This window comes from Apium graveolens, chromosome 11, assembly GCF_009905375.1.
Source record: "Apium graveolens cultivar Ventura chromosome 11, ASM990537v1, whole genome shotgun sequence".
In the NCBI taxonomy this organism is placed as follows: domain Eukaryota; kingdom Viridiplantae; phylum Streptophyta; class Magnoliopsida; order Apiales; family Apiaceae; genus Apium; species Apium graveolens.
The window spans coordinates 28867686-28876436 of record NC_133657.1 but is presented as its reverse complement, the minus strand read 5'-3'; positions in this window follow the sequence as shown (position 1 = coordinate 28876436).

Genomic DNA, 8751 nt, shown 5'->3' with positions numbered 1-8751 from the left:
TAAGATATAGCATTTGCAGCCAAAGACATGTAAGAAATTTTAGAGTTGGCTTCCTATTCTTGAATAATTGGTAGGGTGTCATGCACTTTGCTTGATTGATCAAAGAAATATTCTGAGTGTAGCATGCAGTATTCATAGCTTTATCCCAAAAGTATGTTGGTAACTTTGATTCTTCCTGCATTGTCCTTGCAGCTTCAATAAGAGATCTGCTCTTCCTTTCTACCACTCCATTTTGTTGTGGAGTTCTAGCTGCAGAGAACTCGTGCATGATCTCATTCTCTTCATAAAATGATATCATCACAGAATTCTTGAACTCAGTTCCATTGTCACTCCTGATTCTTCTAACTTTGAAGTCAGGATGATTCTTAACTTGCCTTATTTGATTGATGATGATTTCACTAGCTTCATATTTGGATTTTAGAAAATATGTCCAAGAGAACTTTGAGAAATCATCTACAATTAGGAGGCAATATCTTTTCCTTGAGATGGACAATACAATGACTGGTTCAAATAAAAACATGTGCAATAGTTGCAAAGGTTCTTCAATCATTGATTCAAGCTTCCTTTTGAATGATGCTTTAATCTGCTTTCCTTTTTGGCAGGCATCACAAAATCCATCCTTTAAAAACTCCACTTGAGGATTACCTCTAACCAGTTCTTTCTTGACTAACTCATTCATGATCTTGAAGTTTAGATGGGACAGCTTCTTGTGCCATATCCAACTTTCATTTTGGCTTGCTTTACTGAGAAAACAAGTTACAGATTATGCATTTGTTGAGTTGAAATCATCTAGGTACACATTGCCTTTTCTTACTCCAGTAAGAACCACTTTGTTGCTTTTCTTATTTGTCACAACACAGGCTTCAGAATTGAAAATGACTGAGTTTCCCTTATCACAAAGCTGGTTGATACTCAACAGATTATGTTTGAGTCCATCCACTAGGGCAACCTCCTCAATGATGACATTATCCTTTGAAATCAAGCCATATCCCACAGTATAACCCTTGCTGTCATCTCCAAAAGTAATACTTGGGCCAACTCTTTCCTTGAACTCAGTGAGCAGGGTAGAATCTTCAGTCATGTGCCTTGAGCAACCATTATCCAGGTACCAAAGATTCTTTCTGTTGATTAACTTATTTCATCTGATTTGGCCATTAGGGCTAGATTGACATAGTTGGTTTCTTCATCTTCATCCAATCCATCTGCAGCCCAGTCATTCTCCTATGTGATGAAAGCCCTTTCCTTTTGTTTAAGCAACTCAAAATATTTTTTCTTATAATCAACAGGCTCAAACTTCTTCTTGCTAGAATCGGACTTTCTACACTCACTAGCAAAATGACCAACTAAGCCACATTTGAAACACTTGAATTTAGATTTATCCACCATGTTTCTATTTGGCTTAGCAGCTCCAAAATTCTTCTTGAATTTCAGCTTGGAAAATCTCCTCGATAAGAATGCTAGATGCTCATCTATATCATCCATGTCATCTTGGCTCAATTGTTCTTTATTTTCAGCTACCATCCCTTTACCTTTGTTCTCACAAATCCTTGAGTTTGATGTAGATTCAACTACTTCTACCTTCATATCTTTCTCCTTCTCTAACTCAACAACTAATTCAATGGATCCTCCCTTCTTCCTTCCCTTCTCCATCTTTTCTTCTTGCTCTATTTCAAGCTCATAGGTTTTCAGAATACCATATAGTCTTTCCAATGTGAACTCCTTGTAATCTGTGAATTTTTCAATGAGACTGTCATTGGCTTCCACTCATTTGGGAGATATCTAAGGAACTTGAGGTTAGAGTCTTTTGTTTGATAGACTCTTCCATGAAGTTTTAGAGCATTCAGTAGTTTATGAAACCTACTGAAAATATCAGTGAGTGACTCACTTTCTTCACAGTGAAAGTGCTCATATTGCTGAATCAGGAGTTGCATCTTTTTCTCCCTTACTTGCTCAGTACCATCACAAATAATCTGTATTATGTCCCAAACTTCTTTGGCTATTTTACAGTTGATGATGTTGTCAAACATATCACCATCAACACCATTGAACAGTATGTTCATGGCCTTTTTATCTTTCCTGACTTGTTCAATATCAGGATCAGACCATTCATGCACAGGTTTTGGAACTGATGGTTCATTTCCTGTAGCAGCTCTCATAGGGACATGAGGACCTCTTTCAATGCAATCCACATAAGCTTCATCTTGAGAAAGAAGATGTAGGTGCATCTTTACCTTCTAGTGGTGATAGTTATCTTTGTCCAGAAATTGAATTTTCACTCCAACATCCTTTTTGTTCATCTTGTTGATTGTTGTGATCTTTACACTCTTTGTACTTCAAGAGCTTGCTCTGATACCAATTGTTATTCCCAAATAATACAACAAGAATTACAAAAGGGGGGTTGAATGTAATTCTGGCTCCTTTTTCCAATTTTAAGAATGTTCTAACTTAATATATATAACAGTGTTTGATTTGCAGTAATACGGAATAGAAGAATAGAAGAAATCAAAACACAAAGTAATAAAACACAAAGCTTTAAAACTTTCTGGTGGATTTGAATGTATCCACCAGATATATATATATATATATATATATATATATATATATATATATATATATATATATATATATATATCAGATTGAAAACCATGTGTTGCTTTGAATAGTACACAGCTGCTTACAAGTGAACAAACAAACGTACAGAGAAATTCTTAGCAGATACAGCCTTATCTATTTCTCTTGAAAAATAAGCTTTCTTTGTTACTTAGTTCTACTTGCTACTCTTGGTTTATATATCACCAAGTTACATGATAATAAGACAAGACAATAAAACAAAATGAATCTAATCTATTATCATGTTGCCATATTACTCTATCCAGCATCTTTGACTGTCTTCACATTTGTATGGAAATGGTAATGCTTTTTTGTTCTCTAACACCTGCAATTAGGATGCCACATTCTATTTGCAAACACCCGACGTATGTGACTGTATTGTCACTATCAACTGCTATTTTAAATTAGATCATCCGTTGGGACTTTGTTGGTCATCCGTCGGGAGCCTTTGTTGATCATCCATCGGGAGTCTTTGTAGACCATCCGTAGGGAGCCTTTTCTGTCACTTGACTCCATTTCATTTATACAAAATTACAAGATATCTTATATTTACAATTTGTCACCATGTTCTGTATATCAAACTAGTAGTCAACATGACTTAAAGAATCCTACAGAATCTACTCAACTAATACATTGTGTTTGCAGATATGTGCTACAATACTTATTGTTACATAATCTACACTCTCGATGGATGTTCAGTTATCATCTGTTGGGACTATGAAGATCATCCGTCAGGACTATAATAAAATATCCGTCGAGAGCTATAAATTTATTAAGTTAAATCTACTAAGGCGTTTTGTTTATCTTATCATCAAGTTCACAACATATTCCTAAAAGTATCAGCATTTATATTTTCCTGAGCATCAGTAATTGGTTGTGCTGACACAGATACATCATGTCCCTCCTCAGCTATCTCCTATTTGAGATTCAACTTTTGTTAAGGAAAGTAGGACTTGACCAACTTCTTTTTCCTTGATCTAGGGCTTGAATCTGTATTTACAGCATCCGGATTTGTTGTGCCCTTCTCAGTTGGTAATACAACTGGAATCTGAGTGAATCAAGATTTAGCTTCTTGAATTTAGATGATAAGGTAAGAGTGTCCTCATCCTCTGATTTTGACTCCGCAAGTAAAATATTTCTCTTAACAATTTCCGAAGGTTTATAAGAAGGAGAAAATTGTACCTTGGAACCACCAGATCTTCCAGTAATGACATTAGCACCAATGTCATGAGAAAACTGCAATACTGCTCTCTGACCAGTGTCTGTGGGTTCTTAATAGAATCTCTAATGTTTTGTGGGTTCTCAATAGAAGCCCCGAATTTCGCTGGTTTCTTCCTTTTTACAACAGGTGTCTTTTGAGAGGCACCTGAGGTGGATTGTGTTTGAGGAAGTGTTTGGGTTGTGGGCTTGGGTTAGCTACAGGAGGGGTTCCCAAAATTAATTTCCTCTAGCTTAGCACTATGTTGATTTTTTAATCCATAAGTCTCAGGAATCCTTGCAATTAGCATGTTCCTGATAGAGAGTGACAGTCTGAGAGGTGCAAGAGCGACCTTCTTTTTATCCTTAGATATCAAATCAGAGAAAGCCTTTTTTGTGAGCTTAAACACTGAAATAATTTGATTATCATGGATTGAGGTATTGGGAAAACAGATATTAAAAATTAACTGGAAAAATCTAGCATAATATACTACATTAGGTTCGGCTTTTCTTCTTTCCCCTATAAACAAAGAACTACGCTACCAAAATCATAGTTAGCACCATAAATTAGAGAGTACACAATTTGTCGTGTCATGGTAGGAAGGGCATCAAAATTAGTGTATTTATTGTTGAAAGCCCTGATAATGCAGTCGAATTAGAAATTACTCCTTCCTTAGACCATTTCTTTTCAACTGCCCCATATTCTTCATGTCCTTATCATAGCCAATCTCATTAAAAAACCTCATCATCTCAGTATCTCCAACAAAAGTTGAATAAGAATTATGAGTAGGTAGATGAAGAGCTTCCCTTACAGTTTGAGGAGTGACAACCTCCGTCTCCTCATTGAACTCGAAAGTGATACTGGGAGTACCACTCTCACCACCATCATCATAAACATCAGTTCTCTAAAGAGCAAGAACCTAGTTCCCAGAAACAACTGTAGGTCCAGTCAGAGCATAACCTACTTCACTGTCTTTCAATAAATCCTGAAAGATGTAAAAGTAGGGATTTATCCCCGTGTACTCCAAAATAGCAGCTTAGTTGTTTATGACAAACTTTGCACCGCCATGAACAAAAGTCGATGATGTTGAAAATGAAGTCATGATTAACCTATGTAAAAAGCTTAAAAACTGATGAGGGTATCAGTGTTTATCTTAGAGAGAAGAAGAGAATTAGAGAGTGATAATAATTTGATAAAGTGTTAATTGAAAATCAAAAATTGATTTTTGTTTAACACTGTACTCTAACTCACACAGAATGTTCAACTTAGTGGAACACGTGGCAAGTTGTCATGGAGCATGTATTAATGTGCAGTAATTACGTGCACGGTACACAATATACTTTTTTATAAAAGCTCAATCATTTTTCCTAAACTCAGGCTATTAGCTTTACACTTGTAATCAATTACATAAATTTACCCACTTTTACTTCATCACTATTTTTAATTAAAATATTGATTTAAGAATATTTTTGAATGAATTCAAAAAGTCATCAGAGTTTAACAGTCAATCAGGATCTGACTATTATCAATATTTAATCAACTACTGTCAGGACTTATCAGTCGACTCAACTTTGACCAATATCAGTATTTAAATATACAATCAAAATTTATCATGCAACTAACATCAGAGTTTAACTATCAAGATTTAAACTCAATTTCAAATAACAAATAGCATGAATACATGGCATTCGTTCTTAACACAATTATCAGACATTAAGAAAGACTGATACATAGAAAAAGATACCATACTCTGATAATGTTTTGCCTTTCACAGATCACAACTTAACTATCAGTAATTGAGAATTGTCCAGAAATCATTCTCAACTCATTCACTAGTCTTGTAAAGGTTGCTTCATAAAGTGGTTTAGTGAAGATATTTGTTAATTGATGATCTGTAGGCACAAAGTGCAATTCTACTGTACATTCCATTACATGTTCCCTTATAAAATGATATCTTATGCTGATGTGTTTAGTCAGTGAATGTTGTACTGGATTTCCTGTTATTGTAATAGCACTTTGATTATCACAATATAGAGGAATTTTAGAATATTCTAACTCATAATCCAGTAAATGATTCTTCATTCATAAAATTTGAGCATAACAACTTCCTGCAACAATATATCCAGCTTACGCAGTTGAAGTGGAAATTGACTTTATTTCTTGCTAAACCAAGAAACCAATCTGCCACCAAGAAATTGGAAGCTTCCTGAAGTGCTTTTCCTGTCTTTTTTGCATCCTGCAAAACCAACATCTGAATATCCAATTAGCTTAAAATCCGAATCTATAGGATACCACAATCCAAGATTCAGGGTGCCTTTGAGATATTTAAAAATTATTTTCACAACTAATAGATGTGGTTCCCTAGGATCATCTGGGAACCTTGCACACAGACAGGTGGCATACATGATATCAGGTCTACTAGTATTCAAATATAGGAGTGAACCAATTATATGTCCGTAGTTAGTTATATCTACTGTTGAACCAGTATTTAAATTTAACTTGGTTGCAGTGGCCATAGGAGTTGTTGTAGATGAACTGTCTTCCATCCTAAATCTTTTGAGCAAATTCCTGGTATATTTTGATTGATTGTTGAAGATCCTTCTTTAGTCTGCTTGACTTGTAATCTCAGAAAATAACTCAATTCTCCTATCATACTCATCTGATATCTTGACAGCATTAGCTTTGCAAATCTCTCACAGAGTTTATCATTAGTAGAACCAAAAATGATACCATCAATATTTATCTGAACTAACAACAAATCCTTATCATAGTACTTATAAAATAAAGTTTTAGCAATTATACCTATTTTAAAACCACTTTCCAATAAAAATTGAGCAAGTTTTTCATATCATGCCCTTGGAGCTTGCTTTAGTCCATAGAGTGCCTTATCCAACTTATAAACATGATCTGAATACTCTGGATCAATAAACCCCGAAAGTTGTTCAACATAAACATCCTCGTCAAGTTCACCATTTCAAATGCACTCTTTACATCCATTTGGAACACCTTGAACTTCATGTGAGCAACATATGCTAGAAAAATTCTGATCGCCTCAAGCCTTGCAACTGGAGCAAAAGTCTCATCACAGTCAATGCCTTCTTGTTATGAATAACCCTTTGCAACCAGCCTTACTTTATTCCTTGTAATAATTCCCTAACTGTCAGTCTTGTTTCCGAACACCCACTTTGTACCAACTAATGGTCTGTTCTTTGGTCTTGGTAACAATGTCCAAACTTTGTTCCTTTCAAATTCATTCATCTCTTCTTAAATTTCTATGATCCAATCAGCATCTTGAATAGATTCTTCCACTTTTTTGGGTTCATTTTGAGATAGAAAAGAATGGTAGAGACATTCATTTTGAGTGGCTTTTCTGGTCTTGACACCACTATCAGGATTTCCAAAGATTAAGTCACGTGTGTGTGATTTAGTCCATTTTCTTACAAAAGGAAGTTGACTTCTTGAAGTAGAACCTCCCCCTTGATCCATGAAGTCTCTAGTTTCATTTTTCCTTGTAGTACCATTATTTCCTGAAACTCCCCCTGAATCAGTATTTCCAGTACTATCAGTATTTGCTTCATCAGTATTTGAGGAATCAGAGTCTGGTGGAGTATCTACTGATGTTCCTTGATTTGAATCACTTGATTCTAGATGTGAATCATGTTCCCCCCCCCAACATGTGCTTCAGTATTTGTAGAGTTTCCATTGACATGTGGCTCATCAGAGTTTAGAGTGACATCAGGATTTGCAGTATCAGGATTTTTCAGATCATCAGGATTTAACTGTTCCGCATATGGTACTTCATTTTCAAATCTCAACTCTTTATGATCATCTACATCCTCTAGACATGTAATTTTCTTGTCATAAAAAACATGAATAGATTCCATGACCACCCTTTTTCTCAGATTATAAACTCTGAAAGCTTTTGTTGACAATGCATATCCAACAAAAATGCCTTCATCCACTTTTAGATCAAATTTTGTAAGCATCCCAGGATGAGTTTAAAGAAAAAAAATTATAACCAAATATGTGAAAGTACTTCAAATTTGGCTTCTTTCCTTCCACCATCTCAAATGGTGTTTTTTTGTGCTTGTTTATCAATGTAGCATTTCGTGTGAAGCACGCAGTTTTTAGAGCCTCAGCCCAGAAGTAGGTTGGAAATTTTGCTTATTCAAACATGATTCTTGCAGCTTCTATGAGAGTTCTGTTCTTTCTTTCAACCACTCGTTTTGCTGTGGAGTTCCAGGGGCAGAGAATTCCTGTTTGATCCCCTTGTATTTACAAAATTTCTCCATACAACTGTTCTTAAATTCAGTTCCATTATAACTTCTAATGATTTTTACTTTATGAGCTGAACCTTTTTCCAGATCCCTTATATGATCAAGAAGAATGGAAGGTGTCTCATCCTTGGTGTTGGGAAAATACACCCATGTGTACCTTGTATACTTATCAACAATAATAAGTGCACATGGTTCAAGAATTAAGATTAAAGAATTAAGGATTCAGTTTTACTCTTAAAAGATGATTTTCTTAATTTGACTTTCTGGCATGAGTCATATAAGCCATTAGGAGTAAATACTGCATTGGGCAATCCTCTTACAAGATCTTTCTTCACAAGTTTATTGATGTTATTGAAATTGAGATGAGAAAGTCTTTTATGCCAGTTCCAGCTGTCTTCCACAAATGCTCTACTAAGTAGATATATTTTAGAATTATCAGTATTTGTGGAGACCCTGGCTTCATATAAGTTACCATGTCCGTAACCAGTCATTGCAACCTTGCCATCTGATTTACTGATAATTTCACAATGTTCTTCATAAAACGTCACATGGTAACCTCTGTCACAAATTTGACTCACACTGATCATATTATGCTTGAGTCTTGCAAATAGAGCTACATTTTCAATGATGACATTTCCAAGCTTAATTTTGCCATATCCCATAATC